The 21688-nt window shown below is 37.7% G+C and overlaps 1 protein-coding gene across 6 annotated transcripts in view; it reads left to right on the top strand.

The window, feature by feature from the left end:
• The window catches only part of SEPTIN7 (septin 7), a 202048-nt gene that overhangs the window by 103782 nt on the left and 76578 nt on the right, over nt 1-21688 (top strand). The gene's annotated exons all lie outside the window — the stretch shown is intronic.

Raw genomic sequence — 21688 nt, 5'->3', positions numbered from 1 at the left:
GCCTTAGATTTATAAAGTCTTAATGGAGGGGTGGTCAGATGACTAGACAGAGTGAAGTTAGTAGTAGATAGAGTTGGTTTCAGACTTCTTATAATTTGATGGTGTATATGTTCACCATAGACTCTAATCTGGGATTTACCAATATTGTTACCTAATTAAATTACCAGCTAAGAACATGTTTCATATTTTAAGCTAATAAGCTATCTTCAGTTTTTGAATAGAGATTGAAAATTTTTGTTTTATTTTATTTTATTTTTTATTTTTTGTCTTTTGCCGTTTTAGGTCCTCACCAGCAGCATGTGGAAGTCCCCAGGCTAGGGGTCTAAATGGAGCTGTAGCTGCTGGCCTGTGCCAGAGCCACGGCAATGCCAGATCCAAGCTGCGTCTGTGACCTACACCACAGCTCATAGCAACGCCATATCCTTAACCCACTGAGCAAGGCTAGTGGATCAAACCCGCAACCTCATAGTTCCTAGTCGGATTCGTTTCTGCTGTGCCATGGTGGGAACTCCTGAAAAATTTTAAATTTAAATTTATCCATTAAAAATTCTTAAAAATTATAGTCGATTTACAGTGTTGTGCCAATTTCTGCTGTACAGCACAGTGACCTAGTCATATATATATATATATATATATATATATATATATATATATAAAAAGTCTTTTTTTTCCCTTGCTTTTTGCTTTTATAGGGCTGCATGTGCAGCGTGTGGAAGTTCGCAGGCTATGGGTTGAATTGGAGCTACAGCTGCCAGCCTACACCACAGCCACAGCAATGCCAGATCCAAGCTGCATCTGTGACCTATACCACAGCTCTCTGTAAAGCCAGATCCTTTTTTTTTGATCTTTTTGCCTTTTCTAGGGCCGCACCCGCGGCATAAGGAGGTTACAGGCTAGGGGTCCAATTGGAGCTTTAGCCTCTGGCCTATGCCAGAGTCACAGCAATGCAGGATCCCTGCTGAATCTGTGACCTACACCATAACTCACGGCAACCCCAGATCCTTAACCCACTGAGCAAGGCCAGGGATCGAACCTGCAACCTCATGGTTCCTAGTCAGATTCGTTAACTGCTGAGCCACGACGGGAACTCCTAAAGCCAGATCCTTAACTCACTGAGAGAGGCCAGGGATCAAACCTGTATCCTCATAGATACTAGTCAGGTTTGGGTCCATTACCGCTGAGCCTCAATGGGAACCTCCCACATTCTTTTTATATTATTTTCCATCAGTTCTATCCCAAGAGATTGGATATAGTTCCCTGTATACTGTAGTACCTCATTGCTTATCCATTCTACTGTAATAGTTTGCATCTTCTAAACTCAAACTCCCAATCCATCCTACTCCCTCCTCCTTGGCCACCACAACGTTATGCATTTTACTAAATTTTGAGACAAAACTAACTTTTGTATTTTTTTTCTGTACAAAGTTTGGATTGTAAATGACGTAAGATTTATTGTACAATGAAACTGATGTAGAAAAAAATGAGTTTTTGAGGGGTAGAATTTTAAGGTAGCATGATTATAGATTAGGCTTGCCAGATGAGCGCATACTGTTAAATGTAGACTTTTGGTCTTTCAATAGTGTTTTGCACACTGCAGGTTGAGAGCTCTTAGTGGGTCTTGAAATCAGTTTTGTGGATTTCTACCAATACTTTTTAAAAAGTAGGAAAGAAATAGAAAATAGCAGTATTTGCACTTACTAAAGATTTGGGGGGGGGGGCTAAATTTTGTTTTGTAAGCGTTGTGTATTGGGTTGGGATATAACATTTTTTAAAAAATCAAGAATTGTGACCAAAAAAGTTTGCAAAGACACTGGATGTGTAGTATGGATGGGTCAAATCATAGATCTTTAAACTTTATAGTAGAGGTTGGAGGTCTTAGTGTGTAGAGGGAAGACTTTAAATGCTATTAAGTCTATGTGGCTTTTTCTTATTTTGGATTCATTTATTCTGTACTTTATGTAGCTACTGTAGTTGGATATGGGGCTTACTGCTGTTTGAGAGGCTGTTACCTCCAAAAGTCTTGTAGAAAGCAGGATGAGTCCCAAAAGAAGATAGTGTCATGTCATTAAATGTCTCTGCTCAGCCTTGAGGAGAAAAAAAAATTTTTTTTTTGTTTTGTCCTTTTGCATCATCAAGTATAATGAGAGACAAATTTTCAGTATGAACCTGGGGAAAAGGGGCCAGGGAGGCAGCTTGTTTGCTTTCGGCATTGAAGGCCTTAGGCCAGACACACAAAAAATCCTTGTGTTTATACCTGGTGCAGACTAGCTCTGCAGAGGTGAGGATTACATATGGAGGTTTTAGTTTAAAGTATTAATAATAACAGAAATATAGCATAGTGATTAAGAAAAAGGGCTCTGGTGTCAGACAGAGATGAATTCAAATCCTGGCTTTGCTTCTTACTAGATGAATCGGTCACTATAGATTAGGTTAGTGCTTCTCAGTGTTTCTTTTCCCTTTTCTTTCTTCCTTCCCAGCCTCCCTCCTTTACTTCCTTCCTTCTTCCCTCCCTCCTTTCCTTCCTTCCTATTTCCGGGTCACTGTTGACTGGTACAGTTGTAAAATACAAATTACTGCAAAAATGTTAGTGGTGAATAGGTAATAAAAAAGGCATAATACAGGCCTGAGTTTTTTAAGATCCAATAGACATAAAATTATTCTGGTATAAAATTTTCTGTTTCTCTGCTTTCAACTTCTGTAATTCTCTGGTATAAACATGTAGACAATCAGACTGGCTCACTGGTACACAGACCACACTTTGAATAGCACTAAGTTAGACAGGATGCAGTAACAAATAGCCCTAAAAACCTTAATGGGGTAGCTTATAGATGATGTCTTGCTTGTCATGCTAAAATTTATGTACTTTATTTTAGGCAAATGTGTTTTTTGTTTGTTTTTAAATTTTGTTTGTTAGGCAAGTTTTTTTTAACTTTTTAAAAGAACTTTGAAGGCTTAGGAGAGTACATAAGTAACCCCTGAGGTTAGGGAGTAAAGCCTGATCCTGCTTACATTATTTTGAAGTTTATATTAGGTATTCATGTGACATTTTCAATTTATTTATCTTTGTTTGATTTACACACCATATAAAGATGATTCCTCCCTCCTTCCCTACTAATCTGGAAGTAAAAATTGACTCTCCTGAAGATGCAACATGTTAATAATTTTGTTTACCTTTGGGGCTCCATACAACCAAGTGCTTTTAGTAGCTTGATCTGAGGTGAGGCTCAGGTCAGGGTTTCTCAAACTGGGCACTAGTGTAGTTTGGAATTTTAGAATTCTTTGTCTTGGGAATTGTGCAGTGTTTACTGCATCCTTGGCCTTTGCCCACTGGATGCCAGTAGCACTCTTCCTCCCAAGGTGTGACAAAAAAAATGTCTGGAGACATTGTCAAATGTCACCTGGGATGGGAGGGTGGGGGGCAGAATAGCCCCAGCTTGAGAACCATCACACTAGAGATGAAGAATCATTGAAGTATTATAGTAGATGAAGAAGAAAAAAGTCTCTCGGGAGTTTCTGTCATGGTTCTGTGGAAATGAATAAATCTGACTGGTAGTGAGGAAGCAGGTTCTATCCCTGGCTTGCTCAGCGGGTTAAGGATCTGGCAAAGAGCTGTGGTGTAGGTCGCAGATGCAGCTTGGATCCCATGTTGCTGTGGCTGTGGCATAGGCCAGTGGCTACAGCTCCAAGTTGACCCCTCGCCTGGGAACTTCCATATGCCACCTAAAAAGTCCAAAAAAAAAAAGTCTTTCTTAACCATCTAGTGCATAATTCTTCCTCCTAGAACTCCTTCCACTTAGTATTTTTCAAACTTGAGAATCAATCACCTAATCATGAATTTTTGCAAAACATCCTCATAATTACTGGACATACAACATTATGCTAGGCCAGTGTTTTCCAAAAAATAATTGATGAATCTCATGCATAAGGGTCACGAGGACCTCTTGTTAGAAATTAACTGGTTCTTACCACAGACCCAGCAGTTCATTTCACCAAGAGTGTTCCGGGAGTCTGCATTTCTAAATGCTTTTGAAATTATTAAGTAACTTTATTATAGAGGTATAGCTTTCATACAATAAAATGCACAGATTTTAAGTGTTTAGTGAATTTTGACATATACACCTTTTAATTTTTATTCTAAATAAGACACAGAATGTTTCCATCACCCCCAGAGTTTGTTGTGCCCCTGTACAGTTACCTCCCTAATGCTCCAGGTAACTACTGATGTGATTTCTAATATCTCTAAAATAGTTTTTTTTTTTTTTTTAAACAACTTTGTTGAGGTATAATCCATGTACTTTTGACTCAGTTAAAGTGGTTTTTCTGGGTAGCTTATTAAAGGTTTCCCTGTTAACTTCTTTGTGAAACATTTGACATGTGACGAGAATGTAAAACAAGAGTAATACAATCAATTCTTTTGGTGCTTGTAAAAGAATACAGGTCCTAGAAGACTTTCAGAGCTTGATAAACACTAGACTTGGGATAGGGCCCTGATTGTTTTTTGGAAGAATCAAAACCTTTTTTTTCTAGTTTTACTTTCTTTGTAAAATATATTTAAAATATTCTTGGAAGAGTTCTCGCGTTGTGACTCAGAGGTAATGAATCTCACTAGTAACTATGAGCATGTGGGTTTGATCCCTGGCCTCACTCAGTGGGTTAACTATCCAGTGTGACAGTGAGGTGTGGTGTAGGTCGCAGACACGGCTTGGATCTGGCGTTGCTATGGCTTAGGCTGAAGTTGCAGCTCCGGTTCAACCCATAGCTTGGGAACTTCCATATGCCACATGTGAGTCCCTAAGAGGCAGAAAACCAAAATTTTTGTAGTGACACTTTGAGATTTTTGTTAACTTCATTGATGTAACAAATGATTTGCCAACAGGTGTCAGACACAGGCAGTAGCAATCAAGAAAACTATGACCCATAGCTTAGTGGATGTCATATAGTGTTTATGCTTTCATTTCTGAAGATGCTTTTTATTTACTTTTTTTGGAGTTTATATATTTGTCCAATAGGTAATACAATCAATTGGTTCAAAATTCTAAGGGCTAAAAGATATGTAATAAAATCGTTCTCCTCCTATCCCCAAGTTACCCACTTTTGCACTCCTCAGGCAACCTAACAGTTAAATGTTCTTCTAAAGATGGTTTTTGTGTATACAAATAAAAACTGTCTATCCTTCCAGCCCCAACCAGTGGTAGCATCAGGTACACATTCTTCCTCACCTTTTAATTTTTTCTACTTAGTATGTCTTAGATTATTTCATAGCAGTACATGTAGAGCATTCTTCTTATTTTATATAGCTGCATAATTCCATAATATGGATAGTCTATAATTTATTTAATATGTCCCCATCTGATAGACTATTATTTCCAATACTTTGTTATTATAAACCATGACATGATGAGTAAGCTGGGACATTGATCATTTCGGGTGATTAGAATCTCAGAGCTTTTGAACTCTAATAACATTATCTGCTAAAAGTGGTAGTATTGATATTAAGTCATTATCACCTTAGGGCTTCAATACACAAATCCATTCATTTAACAAATGTATGTCTTGTGCCTGCTGTATGCTAGACACTGGGAAAACTGAGTTAAATGTTGTGACAGGGGAAATAGAAGTCATGATGATTAAGAGCTTAGGTTCTGGACTCAGACCTGGATTCACATCTCTTAAAACTTAGCAGAACCTTGGACAAATAACAGCTTTTCTCTTTGCTTCTCTGTAAAATGGGGATCATAAAGTTATTGGAGAATTGAATTAGACGATACATGGCAAGTCCTTAGCCTGGCACATTCCATACATTCAGATGTTAGCTTAAAAAAAATGATCAGACCATACGGCAGTTGATTACTTACTTTTCTGCCTTTGTTGTGAGTTTCTTGAAAGTCAAGGACTATATTTTGTTCACTTTTGTATTCTCAATCTGACATTTACTTAGTAAATCATTTGTGATATTGTTTAAAGGTATGTGGAGTGTACAGTGGAAATACAGAACAGGCTACCTTTTCCAAACTAGAAAAAGTCAGTCTTCAAAGGTAGGTAGGCGAGATTAGGCAGAGGAAGAGGAAGCCTACACTAGGCTGAGAAATCATGGTAGTGTAGGCTGTGAGGCTAGAGAGGTAAGTAGAGATCCGATGTGCTGTGCAGAGGATTTAAAAGTTTTTTATTGAAAGGTTTTATTTTATTTTTAAATTTATTTGTTGGCATGTGGAAATTCCCGAGCCAGGGATCAAACCTGCACCACAGCAGCAACCCAAGCTGCTAAAGTGACAACGGCTGGATCCCTAACCCACTGCACTATAAGGGAATTCCTATTGAAAGTTGTTAAAAGAAGAGTGGTAACTGTGAGAGTTGTGATAATTCAGTAGGGATGGATAAAGCACCAAGATGGGGCTGTTGAGTTGAGAGTGAGTAATTAGCAGTTTTAGGACTGCAAGATAAAGGACAGAACCAGGGCAGTAGCAGGGAGCATGAAATACAGGCGATGGTTGAGAGATAAGTAGTACAAGAGGGGATGTAGGTAGTAAGAAATGAATCCATAGTTTCTGAGCTTTCTGACTTGAGTGAATGGGTGGTGGGTAGATATCATTTATTGAAATAGGTTTTATCAGCTTTTTTTTTTTTTTTGAAATAGGTTTTAAATTGAATTTAAAACATGAAATCGTGAGGCCTGGGGGACAGCTAAGTGGGCATGTCTGGTAGAGTCTCTACTAGAATGGAAAATAAGCATTTCAAGGTTTTTGTAAATTTATTCATTTGTGCTTTGAATTTTCATGTTTAGTGATTGAATAAAAGCTCTATTTCTCTCTTTTTTTTTTTTTTTTTTTTTGTCTTTTTGCTGTTTCTTTGGGCCGCTCCCGCGGGATATGGAGGTTCCCAGGCTAGGGGTCAAATTGGAGCTGTAGCCACTGGCCTACGCCAGAGCCACAGCAACGCTGGATCCGAGCCGCGTCTGCAACCTACACCACAGCTCACGGCAACGCCGGATCCTTAACCCACTGAGCAAGGCCAGGGATCGAACCCGCAACCTCATGGTTCCTAGTCGGATTCGTTAACCACTGCGCCATGACGGGAACTCCTCTACCACTTTCTTGAGTTGTATTGAAATGTTTGGTTATTAGAAATTTATACTGGTACATTACATGGCAGGAGCTGTTTAAAATTAAGCATCAAGCTGGTGTTTATATGAGTGACATTTTGTATCCTTATATATTAAGATTGGCCATTCAGATGGGAATCAGAATTCGTTTTGAGTGGGGTTTTGGTATATATTGTCAATCAGTTTTACAGAATACTCAAAATATTTTAAGTGAAATCATTATTTGTATAAAAGGAGGCAGAATCTTCATAGTAATTTTATCTCAGTGTTTTCTGTTTATACTATTATTAAAATAACCAGTATACTACCTCCTATGTTACAAGTAGCATTCTAGGGTTTATACAAGGAAATTTTTCTCAGTAACAAATATACCTTCAAGCATCAACATTTTAAACTTTTTTCTTTTTTGGCCACCCTGCAGCATATGGAGTTCCAAGGCTAGGGATCAGATCCAAGCTGTGGTTTGCAACCTATGCTTGCCAGGGATCAGATCCAAGCCTCGGTTTGTGACCTGTGCTGTGGCTGTGGCAACAACAGATCCTTAACCCACTGTGCTGGGCCAGGGATTCAACCTGTGCTCCAGACACATCAGATCCATTGCACCACAGCAAGAACTTCTTAAACTATTTTAAATTTTAAAAGGTGTAGGAGTTCTTTTGTGGTAAGGTGGGTTGAGGATACAGTGTTGTCACAGCTGTGGCTCTGGTTGCTGCGATGGCACAGATTTTATCTCTAGCCTGGGAATTTCCACATGCTTCAGGTGCCAAAAATTTTAAAAATGTGTAAATAAATATGCTTAGTTTATGATTAATTTAGTCAGATTAGCTAGGAGGGAAAAAAGTCGTTAATTTATATCAATAACTGAAGTTGGATTTATGTATTCTTAATTACATATCTTTTTCATGATTGTAATTAGTGGTATATTAGTGGTTAGTGGTTCTTAGGATGCTGGAAAGACTTCCGATGTTTAATACCCTTGGAGCCTCTAAGGACACCAGTCAGATTAATTAGAGCCCACCCTAAGGGCCTCTTTTTTTTTTTTTTGTCTTTTGTCTTTTGTCTTTTTAGGGCCACACCTGTGGCGTATGGCTGTTCCTAGGCTAGGCTTTGAATCTCAGTTACAGCTGTTGGCCTATGCCAGAGCCACAGCAACGCCAGATCCAAGCCACATCTGCAACCTACACCACAGCACACAGCAATGCCGGATCCTTAACCCACTGAGCGAGGCCAGGGATCAAACCCGAAACCTCATGGTTCCTAGTTGGATTCGTTTCCACTGTGCCATGACAGGAACTCCATTTTGCATTACAGTGTTTTTTATAAGTATTTTCTTAGGAGCTTTATTAATCTGCTATGGCTGCCATAGCAGAATACCACAGATGGAGTGGCTTAAACAATAGACATTTGTTTTCTCACAGTTCTGGAGGTGGGAAGTCCTAGATCAAGGTGCCAGCAGGTTTGCTGTCTGGTGAAGGGTCTTCCTGGCTTGCATATGGCTGCCTTCTCACTGTGTCCTCACATGGCCTTTCCTCTGTGCGCTTGTGGAGGGAGAAAGAGGTATCTCTGGTATCTTCCTCTTCTTGTAAGGATAGCAGTCTCATATGATGGGCCCCATTGTTATGACCTTTAACTTTAATCACCCTTTTAAAGGCTCTGTCTCCAGACATAGTTACATTGGGATTAGGGCTTTATCATAAGAATTCTGGGAGTACACAATTTGTCCATAACAGAAATTGAATTTCTGTTTTTCCTGTATGGTATTGTAGGTAAGCTATAGGGAAAAATTCCAAAAACAGCTATCAATGAATACTTTATTTCTACTTACATTTCTTTTTATTAGGCAAATAATGAATATTGAACATTTTATGAGCCATGGGATTCAATATTCTTTTTTACTTATTTATTTTTTTGTCTTTTGTCTTTTTATGGCCACACTTGTGGCATATGGAGGTTCCCAGGCTAGGGGTAGAATTGTTGCTGTAGCTGCAGGCCTACGCCACAGCCGTGCGGGATTGGAGCTGCATCTGCGACCTACATCACAGCTCATGGGCAACGCCTGATCCTTAACCCACTGAACGAGGCCAAGGATCGAACCCCTCAACCTCATGGTTCCTAGTCGGGTTCGTTTCCACTGTGCCACACTGGGAACTCTGGGATTCAATACTCTGACAAAAAATGATATTTATGTCTTTAAAGAGCTAGTTTGAGAGACATACTAGAGATTGTTTGAATTTTTTGACAAAATGGCTATCCTGTGTACAGCGTGCATATATGTCATGAGTGCACAAGGCACAGTAGTGGCTGATTAAAGTGACTTAAGTTAATCCTTTAAAAATTTCAAGTATGTTCTTGATACTTCTTTTATCTTTGTATTTTTTTACAAGATTTCAGGATTGGAAGATGTATTAAGTCATTTAATCAAATTATGCATACAGTGCTCTAATTCCCCCTGCAGCATATCTATCAAGTGACTGTCTAATTCTATCCAATACTGCAGCTATCAGCACTTAACGGCCATTGAGAACTTGAGATGTTGCTAGTCCGAACTGAGATTTGGAAAAGGGTATACACAGAGGATTTTGCAAAGACTTACTTTGAAGAAAAGGATATAAAAAAATCTCAAATTCATTTTTATATTGATTGCAAGTTGAAATAATGTCTTGGGTATATTGAGTTAAAATATTGTTTATGGAATTCCCATTGTGGCGCAGCGGATACGAATCCGATTAGGAACCATGAGGTTGTGGGTTCGATCCCTGGCCTCACTCAGTGGGTTAAGGATCCGGCATTGCCATGAGCTGTGGTCTAGGTGGAAGACTTGGCTTGGTTCCCTAGTTGCTGTGGCTGTGGTGTAGGCTGGCAGCTGTAGCTTGGATTCAACCCCTAGCCTGGGACCTCCATATGCCACAGGTGTGGCCCTAAAAAGACAAAAAAAAAAAAAAAAGAATTACCTCATATAATTTCTTCCTTTACAGTAATGGAAAATAAAGAACATCTGACTTTCGGTGAATGTAGCTTCATTTTCTTTCTATGTGATTTTTTTTTTTTTTTTTGGATAAAAATGCTTTATGTTCCTTGGTAATAACTTGGAAAATAGAAAATAGTGTAAGTACATTACCTCCAAATAGTTAGCAAAATACAACCAATGTTGAAATTTGGATATATTTTTTTCAGCTTTTTTCTTTGTAAACTTTCAAAAACTTTAATGATAGTAGCACATGAGTACATTTCTTTTGGGCAAATACTTAGATTAAATTATAGGTATGCATATGTTTAACTTTTTAACAAATTGCCAAGCTGTTTTCCAGCACAGTTGATAACATTTATGATCCCTTCAGCAGTGTATAGGAATTCTAGTTGTTTACATACTCGTTAACGCCTGGGAAGGCCTTGCTTACTAATTTTAGCCATTCTAGTGGAATTGTAGATATGCTTATTGTGTTTTCAGTTTTGCATTTTCCTAATGACTAATGGTGCTGAGGATCTTATCCTCTGCTTATTTGCCATTTATAGGTCTTTGGTGGTCTGTTGAAATCTTTGGTCCATTTTTAAATTGGGTTATTTGTCTAATTGAGTTGTATATTGAAGATAATAGTCCTTTTTTGTTTGTTTTTTTTTTTGGCCTTTTCTAGGGCCGTTCCCGTGGCATATGGGTATTCCCAGGCTAGGGGTCTAATTGGAGCCGTAGGCACTGACTGGCCTACGCCAGAGCCACAGCAATTCAGGATCTGAGCCGCGTCTGCAACCTACACCACAGCTCATGGCAACACCGGATCCTTAACCCACTGAGCAAGGGCAGGGATCGAACCGACAACCTCATGGTTCTTAGTCAGATTCGTTAACCACTGCACCATGACGGGAACTCATCTAGTCCTTTGTTGAACTAAGCAAAAAACTTATTTCTAATCATACCTTTATCTGCTGTCAATAAGTCTTCTCTTTCACAGTTATTACTGTGCTGTTTGCCTTAATAGTGATTTTTCGGTTTCCATTATGCTACATTTTTTAATGGGAATTCTTTTGTAGGGAAGAGCTGTTTTATCTCATGTACTCATTCTTTCATTCGATTGTTTGTTTATTTATTTATTTATTTATTTTTTTGGTCTTTTTGCTATTTCTTGGGCCGCTCCCGCGGCATATGGAGGTTCCCAGGCTAGGGGTCGAATCGGAGCTGCAGCCACCGGCCTACGCCAGAGCCACAGCAACGCTGGATCCGAGCCGAGTCTGCAACCTACACCACAGCTCACGGCAACGCCGGATCGTTAACCCACTGAGCGAGGGCAGGGACCGAACCCGCAACCTCAGGGTTTCTAGTCGGATTCGCTAACCACTGTGCCACGACGGGAACTCCCTCGATTGTTTATTAATACTGGATGGACACATGAATTTTAATTTTATCATTGTTTATTGCTGAAATTGTCCTGCATTTGCTGTTGGGAACTCTTTTGAATTTGGTCTTGTTCGTCTTTCAACATGCCACATCATTTTTTTGGACCATTTCTTTACTATCTTGTTTGTCTTTTACTTTTCCTCCTTAAGCCCTGAATTGATCATTTCTGCAAGGAGTTTGAGTTACTTTTGTTTCAGAATAGTATTTAGAAACTAAGGTCTCAGCAGTGAAAATGCTCATTGCTTTTGGGGTATCTTTGCTTCTAGGTGTTTTTAACAGACAGGTGTAAGAAATTATGTTTTTGTGTACATTCACATATCTGTATTTCCGTATGTATCTTTGTGTGTGTGTAAATAATATATGTATTAAAAACATGAATTCATACTGTTACATCAGTTCACATCTACTAACTTAAGGTTCAGCCTAGCCTTTCACTTTTCCTTATTTGTAGCTGCTTTCTCCAGTGGTGGAAAACCTAGCTCTCATCTACAATTTAGTTATCTGGTATGTGCATAAGTATAGTTCCAAGTATTGCTATTATAAATATATTTACTTGCTAGAGTATAGGATTGTGTACACTTCTTTTTGTCTTTAGTCTTGTACTGTGTAGTCAATTTACTTTTTTCTGGAGTTATGTTCTTATCCACCTTTTTCATTCGTGGTATGTTACTCATTTGAATTACAATTAGTGTTATTTGTTATTATTTCTAGTCCATTTTGAGCTCTTCTCCCATCCTAGCTGATTTTTTGGTTGTTTTTTTTTTTTTAATTTTTTTATTTTCCCACTGTTGGTTGTTTTTTAATAGAGGTTTGTGAAACATTACTGTGGTGTTAAATAGTCAGCTCTGTAAAACAGTATGTCTAGAAGTGTCCCTCCCATTTTTCATCTCTTTTATTCTTTTTTTATTTTTTTATTTTTTATTTTTTTTGGTCTTTTTTGCCTTTTCTTGGGCCGCTCCCGCGTCATATGAAGGTTCCCAGGCTAGGGGTCAAATCAGAGCTGTAGCTGCCAGCCTATGCCAGAGCCACAGCAATGTGCGATCCAAGCCGCATCTGCAACCTACACCACAGCTCATGGCAACTCTGGATCCCCAACCCAATGAGTAAGGCCAGGGATCGAACCTGCAACTTCATGGTTCCTCGTCGGATTCGTTAACCACTGAGCCACGATGCGAACTCCTCATCCCTTTTATTCTATTCTCATTTTCCTTTTCTACCATTTAACCATCCACATGTGTAACCAGTCTTAGTAATTTTAGGTTTATTTAGTTTTTATTTTCTTCCTATCTTTTTGCACAAATGAGAAGATACATGTAGAAGAGGAGATATAAGTTATATATGAAAGGTAGCGTATTATAAACACTACATACTTGATTCTATAACAACTTTATTGAGATAAAATTTTCGTGCTGTAAAATTCACCCCTTTACAGTGAACAGTTCTGTCATTTTTTAGTATGTTCACAAAATTTTACAGCCATCATCACTGACTAATTTGAGCATTTTCATCAGCCCCCAAAGAAATCCTCTGCTTATTAAAAATTACTCCCATTCTCTCCTATTCCCAGACCTTGCCAACTAATCTGCTTTCCATCTGTATAGATTTTCCTATTCTGGGCATTTCATATAAATGAAATACATTTTATGCAGTTGTATTTTTTTTTGCAGCTAGCATCTTCTTTTTAGTATCTGCACCTGAGCATATTCAGGTTCCTAGGTCAGGGATTGAATCCAAGCCACTGACCTGTGACCTGCGCCACAGCTGGGGCAGTGCTGGATCCTTCAACCCACTGAGTGGGGGTGGGGAATGAACCCATGCCCTGAGCCGCTGCAGTTGGATTCTTAACCCACTATAACAATGGAAACTCCGCAACTAGCTTCTTTCACTTAGCATGATGTTTTCAAGGTTCATCTATATTGTAGCATGCATAAGTACTTAATACCTTTTTATTACTGAATGATATTTCATTATAGAGATAATACCACATTTTGTTCATCCATCAGTTGATGGACATTTGGGTTATTTCTACCCTTTGGCCATTGTTTAGTAATGCTGCCAGGAACACTTAAGTGCAAGTTTTTTATTTATTTTATTTTTTATTTTTTGTCTTTTTGGCATTTCTTGGCCTGCTCCTGCGGCATATGGAGGTTCCTAGGCTAGGGGTCGAATCGAAGCTGTAGCTGCCAGCCTACGCCCAGAGCCACAGCAACTCGGGATCCGAGCCACGTCTGCGACCTACACCACAGCTCACAGCAACGCCGGATCGTCAACCCACTGAGCAAGGGCAGGGATCGAACCCGCAACCTCGTGGTTCCTAGTCAGATTCGTTAACCACTGCGCCACGATGGGAACTCCTTAAGTGCAAGTTTTACACTTCCAGTTCTCTTGCGTATATACCTAGGGATGGAATTGCTGGATCATAGGGTAACTGTATGTTTAATTCTCCAGAGGAACTGCTGAACTGTTTACCAAAGCACTGTAGCATTTTACATTCCCGCCAGCAACACGTGAGGGTTTCAGTTTCTCCACATCCATGTCCACACTTATTATTTTCTGTCTTTTCTAACTTTTCTAGCGGAGTGACGTGGTATCATTGTAGTTTTAATTTGCATTTCCCTCAGTGGCTAATGATGTTATGCACCTTCTCATGTGCTTTTTTGGCAACTTGTATATCTTTTTTTGGGGGGAATATCTAATCACATGCTTTGCCCAATTTTTAATTAGGTTATTTGTCTTTTTATATATCGCCCTAGGGATTACAACTAATAATTTTTAACATTGTGATTTGGGTTATTACCAACTTAGTTTCAGCAGAATGTAGTAATTTTGCTGTGTACTTTCATTTCCCCTTACCTCCTTTGTGCTATTAGTGTCAAAGAAATTGCTTCTTTCTTCTTTAAGAAACCAGTAACAAAATTTAAAAATTATTGCCTCATGAAGTTCTCCTTTAAATCAGGTAGAAGAGAGTTGAAGATAAAAATTATATTTGTATTGTCTTTTATATTTACTTATTACATAGTATTTCTTGTAGGGCATATCTGATGTGAGGAATCTCTCAGTTTTTGCTTATCAGAGAATGTCTTAAGTTTGCCTTCATATTTAAAAGATACTTTTGGTATATACTGAATTCTCCGTTGACAATCTTGTTGTTTTAACATCTTGAATATGTTATCCATCTACTTTCTGACCTCTGGTTTCTGATGGGATGTTAATCATTATTCATATTAAAGAGTCGCATGTATGTGGTCATTTGAGTCTCTCTTGCTGCTTTCCTGATTCTTTGTCTCCATTTTTTTTGACAGTTTGATTGTGATGTGGATCTCTTTGCTTTTTTCCTGTTTGTAGTTGATGTACTTTTAATGTGTTTTTCTTCAGATTTGGAATCTGCCATTGTTTCTTCAGACGTACTTTTTGCCTCTAACACTTTGTCTTGCTCACTTTCACTTTCTCCCTTCCTCCTTCCTTCCATTTTTTTCAGGGACTCCCATTATGTATGTTGTTTTGCTTGATTTTGTTCCACAGTCTCTGGCTCTGTTAATTTTTTTCTTCACTTATTTTTCTGTTCCTTAGAGTGGTAAATGTTATTTGACCTATCTTCAAGTTTGCTAATTCTTTCTTCTGCTAGCTCATGTATGTTTTTTGAACCTCTCCAGTGAGGTTTTATTTCAGTTCCTTTACTTTTCAACCTGAGAATTTTTATTTGGTTCTTTTCAATACTTTCTGTCTTGTTATCGATCTTCTCTATTTCATGCATATAGTTCTTATAGTTTCAGTTTTTTAGACATGATTTCTTTTAGTTCTTTGAACATATTTAAAACAGCAGATTTAAAGTCATTGCCTAATGTCTGAGATTTCAGGGTTAGTTTTGTTTTTTGTTTCTTTTTGGCCATACCCATGGCATATGGAAGTTCCCAGGCTAGGGGTCAAATCTGAGCTGCAGCTGTGACAACACCAGATCCCTAACCCCTGAGTCAGGCTGGAGATTGAATGTGTGCTGCCTCAGAGGCACAGCAGGAACTCCTTAGGGTTAGTTTTTATTGATTGCTTTTTCCCCTGAATATGGGTCATATTTTCTTCTTCTTTTTTTTTTTCTTGTCTCATAATTTTTTTGTTGAAAACTAACACTTTAAAAAATACAGCATGGCAACTCTGCTCAGATTCTCAGATCACTCCCCTTCTCCCTACTCCCCATCCTCAAGGGTGTTTTATATATACCTACTGCTAAATTTTATTTCAGCATGTAGTCAATATAAAAATTAAGACATTTTTAAGTTCTTTTTTCATAATAAGTCTTCAAAACCTGGTTTGTATTTTACAAGCACACCTCAATTCAGACTAGCTAAATTTTAAGTGCTTGATAGACACATGTAGCTAATGGCTATCATTATGGACAGTAAAGTTCTACCTTACATTTCTTTTTGTTCCCACTGCTTCTCTTTGTTCAGGTCTTCATTTCTTCCCTGGGCTACCACACATATCTTGAGATTTCTACCATTATCTCCCCCAGCTCATCCTCAATATTCTTGTTAGTGGTAACTTTCTAAAATATGAATATAACTTGGCATGTGAATTAATGTGATTGTGTATTCTTCTGCTTCAAATTCTTTAGTGTTCTCCATAAAGATGAAGTCTAACAGAAGTTCTTTTGTGTGGCCTACAAAGTCTTTTGTGATCCATCCAGCTTTTGCTTAACTTTCCTACCCTGTATCTTCTGGATCCTGATAATGAGTTTTATTGAACTGTTCATAGTAACTGTAAAGAACCATGCTCTCTCCCCTTTTTTTGGTCCTTTGCAGTTATCAGCCTGTCTGAGACCCATTTCTCCAGCGCCTATCTACATTTCTCATCAGACTGAGGCCTGCTGGTTCTTCAGGATCTGACTCCAGGATAGGAAAAAGCACCCTTCTCTTTGTTCTCATAGGCATCTTTCTTTGCTTCTCTCCATCATAGTACTTATCACTGTGTTAATATAATTGCCTTCTAACATATTTGACCTCACATTCTTGGTTTCATAAGCAGGGATCTTGTTTTTTATTAACTTTTACATCTCTAATTGCTAATACATATATTGTGAGGGCCCAATACCTATGTTGAATGAATGAGTGTGGTCAATGATTCTATAAGTAGAAGTTTTAATTCCAAATTCAAAGTAAAAAAATTATTTAAACTTTAAATTGGAGTTCCCGTCGTGGCGCAGTGGTTAATGAATCCGACTAGGAACCATGAGGTTGCGGGTTCGATCCCTGGCCTTGCTCAGTGGGTTAAGGATCCGTCGTTGCCATGAGCTGTGGTGTAGGTTGCAGACACGGCTCGGATCCTGCGTTGCTGTGGCTCTGGCGTAGGCCGGTGGCCACAGCTCCGATTTGACCCCTAGCATGGGAACCTCCATATGCCGCAGGAGCGGCCCAAGAAATAGCAAAAAAGACAAAAAAAAAAAAAAAAACTTTAAGTTATCTCATTCTTACTTGTGTTCATAGAATTAAATATTAAAATATTTTAAATAGATTAACCAAAAATCCAGAATAAGATTAAGAAAGTAAAAATTGGTTCCATTAATACCCAGTGGTTCATCTCAGTAGAAAGAGAGGAGCTGACGGCATGCAAACTAAGGTGACCTTTAGAGAAAATTGAGGAGGAGACATCAAAGCTAATAATATTTAGGACAAGCCTCTGCTTTCTTGTAACATCTTAGAGAACTCATTACATTAAATGTAGAATGTAGGTATTTTTATACCAGTTATAGTTAAAATATTTAACACATTTAAATGGTGAAGTGATTTTACTTTCACCTTGAATTATATAAAAGATGATAGGAATTTGCCTGAACTAGTGTTAGACGTACATGTGTATGATGTAAGGCTTTTAGGAATAATAAGGAGTAGACAAGTAAATTTATGTATAAGTATCTTTTTCTTTTGTAGTGAGTAGGGTTTTTTTGTATTTAGAATTATATAAACATTAGGAGAAAGAAATTTATTTTTGTCACTGTGTAAAACAGTATACAGTTTACCTATATTTTAAAATCCAAAGTAGTATATATAGGTTGAACTTTAATTATTTAGGAAAGATCAAATATTAAATTTGAAATTTCAAGTTACTGAAATTTTTTTTAGGACTGCACCCACTGCATATGGAGGTTCCTAGGCTACGGGTTGAATCAGAGCTATAGCTGCCAGCCTACACCACAGCCACAGCAATGCAGGATCCGAGCTGCGTCAGCGACTTACGCCACAGCTCATGGCAACGCTGGATCCTCAACCCACTGAGCGAGGCCAAGGATTGAAACCTGCAACCTTAAGTTTCCTAGTCGGATTCATTTCTGCTGCACCACAACAGGAACTCCCTGATTTTTTTTTTTTTTTTTAGTTGTAGTTATTAAGGGAAGAAATAGAATTCTAGTCATATTTAGGTAATTTGGGCTTAAATATCTTACTTTATAAAGATAAGGAGAGTTAAAGATTTATAGGAGATCTTACCAAGAATGTGTTTTAGTTTTCCTCAGATTCTGACTTTTGCTGCTTCCAATCTATTACACCTTAATTTTGTTGTTACGGAAAAGTATGTTTAGCAGTTTTCAAAATAAGTTGTTGCTTTTCTCCCTTGGAAAATTAATTTATTTTTAATTAATTTATTTTTCCAATATTAATATTCAAACCTTTAAAATGATAATGAGATTTCAGATGCCAATATTTTTGTAACTTTATTCTTTGGAGTAAGAACAAATGCCAAGAGAATATAGAGAAATCTCAAGGGTTCTAATAATCTAGTAACTGAAACCTTTGTGAAGCATCTTATTCTTTGAATATAATTGACTTCTTAAGGTAAGTTCAAGTAAGCTAAACACTGAAATTACTGGATATTTAAATTGATTTCTCCAGAAGTAGTGAAACAGCAAGCAATGGAATTGTAGTTTGATTTCTTAAGTGTGAATTTTGACGTAGAATTTTTTTTGACATAGAGTTTTGGCATATCTTTTACGTAGTAACTAAGAGATTTTGTAAACAAATACTTTTAGAAAAGATGATTTAATAACTGTTTTTTTCTTATGTAACTGATGTTTGAAATCAAACCAAGGGTATTTTGGTAGCAACTTGGGTGAATACACTTGTGTCTATATTTCATGCTTATAGGTATCACAGTTATATCACTCAGATCTATAAATAATATTTCTTTATCCAGAGATTATATTTCACACTGGCTCTGTGAACATTTTATTTGTATAGAAAAAGAATCAGTGGGTGGTTAAGTCTTCAGAATTATGGACTGTGGTTGATTTTAGAATTTGGGCTAAGGAAAGATTCTTATGAAATGTGAAAAGTATGTATAGGTTTTAGTCAATCAATGTTATATTATTAGTTTATTCTCTAAGTTTCTCTTTTGTATTTAGACAGTTTCTTCCTCAGAAAATTTCCTTGAAGTTGTATTTTAGTCATTTATCTTTTTTTAAAAATACCTCCTATCTGTCAGCACTCTCTTAGGAATGTAGAGATGAGTATGACATGGTTCCTTCCCTCTGGGAAATAAGTCATATGGGGGAACTGGCAAGTAACATGTTCAATTTTTCAAAATTTTTTATTTTTAATATATATGGCTACACTAGCAGCATATGGAAGTTCCCAGGCCAGGGATTGAATCCATGCTGCAGCCAGGGATCAAACCCATGGCTCTGTAGTGACCCAAGCAGCTGCAGTCGGATTCTTAACCCACTGTGCCACAGCAGGAACTCCTAACATGTTTACTTTTAAAAGAATTTAAAGTATGAAATTAGAGAGTTCCCTTTGTGGCTGAGTGGGTTAAGAACCCAACATAGTGCCCTGAGGATGTGGGTTCTATCCTGGCCTCACTCAGTGGGTTAAGGATCTGGCATTGTGGCAAACTGTGCCGTAGGTCACAGACACGGCTCGGATCCCTCATTGCTGTGGCTGTGGTGTAGGCTGGCAGCTGCAGCTCCAATTTGACTCCTAGCCTGGGAACTTCCATATGCCCCAGGTATGGCCCTAAAAAGAAAAAAGAAAAAAGAAAAAAGAAAAAAAAAAAAAAGATAAAGTGTGAAATTATTTAAAACAATAGTTATATATACAAATAATTATCTACTTTCAACCTATTCTCAATCACTCTTCTTCATATGTTACTGAGACTACTCTCGACCAAAGTTACCAAGAGCCTAATTTCCTAATTTTATGTTCACATCTCTGGTATTTCATTTGACCATTCAGTAGCATTTAGCATAGTTGAGTGACCTTGAGCCAGTCCTGGTTTTCCTTCCTACTCACTGATAGATCTTTCTCTGCCTAACACGTCCGTGTTAGAGTGCTCCAAGACACTGACTTAATCTCTCTTTGCAAATCTCCTTCTTTCCCCATACTGTATATATGTTTATGATTCCTGAATCTGTATTTTCAGCACCAATCAACCCTGGAATTTCTGAATTAATATACTTAACTCTAATGACTATCTCTTATTGAATATGTAATAGATACCTCAAATTAATATGTTCAAAGCTGTTTTTGATTTTGGCGATTTTGACCCTTACTGCCCTTTTTGTTCCTTATTTTCTTAGAGATATCATTAGTCACTGAGTTGTTCAAGCCAAGTAATTAGGAGTTATCTTTGGTCTCCTTTTCTTTTATCAGTCACATATCACATCTAATCCACCAGCAGTGTCCCAACAATTCATCTTTCAAAAAATATTCTGAATCTTTATCTCTCCTTACATCCACAGAATCTAAATTCATTATTAATCCCCCCTAACACCTACTTTTCTTTTTGGCCACGCCTGCAGCATATGGAAGTTTCAGGGTAGGGATTGAACTCGCACCACAGCAGCGACCCAGGCTGCTACAGTGCCAGTACCAGATCCTTAACCTGCTGTGCCCCTTACTAGTATTCTTATTTTCACTTCTCTTAGCAGTGAGAGCTATCTTTAAAACACAAATCAGGTCAGGTCACTTGTCTGTGTAAAACCCTCCAGTGGCTTCCCATCATGCCTAAAATAACATCCAGATTTCCTCCTTTAGCTGGGTCCCACATGATTTGGCCCCTGCCTACCTCCCTGACCTCCTTTTATATTGCTTATCTCCTGGTCCACTACGTCACTTCATTGTAATTCACATACCTTCTTTTTGTTCCTGAAAGTACCAAGTTTATCCCCATTTCACGGCCCCACCCCTTTACCCTAGAATACCGTTCTTCCTTTTCTTAATTCAGTCCCTCACTTGTGCCTAAGACTGTTCTGGGAGTTGAGGATAAACCACTGAATAAGACATAGAGTAGACTGAGGCATTTTTCTTATGCTGGTGGCTTCCTTGAATATATAACTTAAAATGTTTTCTCTGAAACTTCTTTAGCTCTCCCATATGGCTTCTTTTTGATACTACAATTTATGTAATTCATTTAATCTGTACCTGGAAGGAGTTTACATTCTAGTTGGAGGCATGGTGGAGGGGGAAGATGCAGTAAACAAGATACATTAAATGGTTGTAAGTGCTTGAGAGTTTGGGGTTACAAACTGTTACATTTTGAATGAATAAACAACAAGGTCCTACTGTATAGCACAAGGAACTAATCCAATCTCCTGGGATAGACCATGATGGAAAATGATATAAAAAAAGAACATATATATGTGTATGTATATATGTGTGTATATATGTATATATATATATATCTGAGTCACTTTGCTGTACAGCAGAAATTTGCACAATATTGTAAATCAACTATTTTAATAAACAAAACAAAACAAATGGTAGTACTAAAGAGAACAACATAAAGCAGCTGAGTGCTTAGGTGAAGGGAGGGGTTGTAATTTTGGATAAGATGGTCAGGGCAGTTCTCTGTGATAGTGACATTTGAATGATTATCTAGGTTGCGATATAACTCAGATTTGTTTAATATAAAGTAAATAGGTACTCTTCACAGACATTTTGTCCATTTTCTTGTCTATGCTCTATTAGTTGCCATTCATGTTTCATAGCTCACATTTACCTCAACTTTCCATTTGTTAGTGCTTGTTATCCTTAGCTTCCTTACCTTTCCTATGTCCACAAATTTGCATTTTTTTCAATTCTGAACTTTAGTTTAATTACTTGATATAAAACACTGTATAAAGATTTTAGCTGAAACATTTTCATTGATCTGATCTGGGCTGTTTTAATCCAGTGACTGACAAAGCAAAACTGTGTGAAATTACATTTTTTTTTTTC

The sequence above is a fragment of the Sus scrofa genome, chromosome 18, assembly GCF_054392235.1.
Source record: "Sus scrofa isolate SSC_HxYL_T2T_F1_AM1 chromosome 18, Sscrofa_HxYL_maternal_Yorkshire_Landrace_v2.0, whole genome shotgun sequence".
NCBI lineage: Eukaryota > Metazoa > Chordata > Mammalia > Artiodactyla > Suidae > Sus > Sus scrofa.
The sequence above is the reverse complement of the archived record's forward strand: the minus strand, read 5'-3'. Positions and strand labels throughout refer to the sequence as shown.